This window comes from Mastomys coucha, chromosome X (genome assembly GCF_008632895.1).
Source record: "Mastomys coucha isolate ucsf_1 chromosome X, UCSF_Mcou_1, whole genome shotgun sequence".
NCBI classification, from domain to species: Eukaryota; Metazoa; Chordata; class Mammalia; order Rodentia; family Muridae; genus Mastomys; species Mastomys coucha.
Genome location: NC_045030.1, coordinates 83018467 through 83019131, shown reverse-complemented (window position 1 = coordinate 83019131; position 665 = coordinate 83018467). Strand labels below are relative to the sequence as shown.

General features: G+C 51.1%; 1 pseudogene; it reads left to right on the top strand.

Annotated features, from left to right (window-relative positions):
* LOC116086148 overlaps positions 1-411 on the top strand; it is a 2167-nt pseudogene extending 1756 nt beyond the window's left edge.
* Positions 412-665: the final 254 nt, after the last annotated feature.

Here is a 665-nt window from a genome sequence, read left to right as displayed (position 1 = left end):
AAAAAGAGCTATGACGCAGAAGGCCATGGCTCTATCTCTCTGGAAGACTTTGAGTAGCTCTCAGGCAACTTTCCCATGGCCTGCCATGAGCTTCAACCACCTCCCCTTCATGTACACTGCATGGATCAAATGAGAGTGGTGTGTAAGAAGTGGCCAGATACTAAGGGTGACCCCCCTACCCAAGGCGCACCTGTGCCAGCCACACCACTTTCCTCCTGCCAGCTGTGGCTCAGAGCAAGGTCCTATGCACTCTCCCCAGGTCTGGTTGCCATACTTAGACCAAGACTTAGTCCTCACACTCTTCCTGGGAGCCAGAGATGGTGCCTTGCCCTGCACCAGTTTTACCATCCAAAGCTTTCTCCATGCCCAGCATCTGAACAGCATCTGGAGTCTTTTCCCATACTCCCCTAACCAATGCCTCCTTCACCCCAACTCTGCCTCTAACAAAGCACCCACCATCCTTTCCTCTAAAAAAGGTTCTTTTGAACTGTACTGACTGCCAGTCATGTTCCTTCCCCTCACTTAGCATCTGTAGCTCTGTGCTGGATGCATTTGGTCTTCAGTTGTGTCAGCTCCCTAGTTCCCCACTTCTCAGAGAAGGAAGACTAAAGCTCAGTAAGGTTAACCTTCAAGCCCACAGTGTGCTAGGCAAGGCTCACCTGATT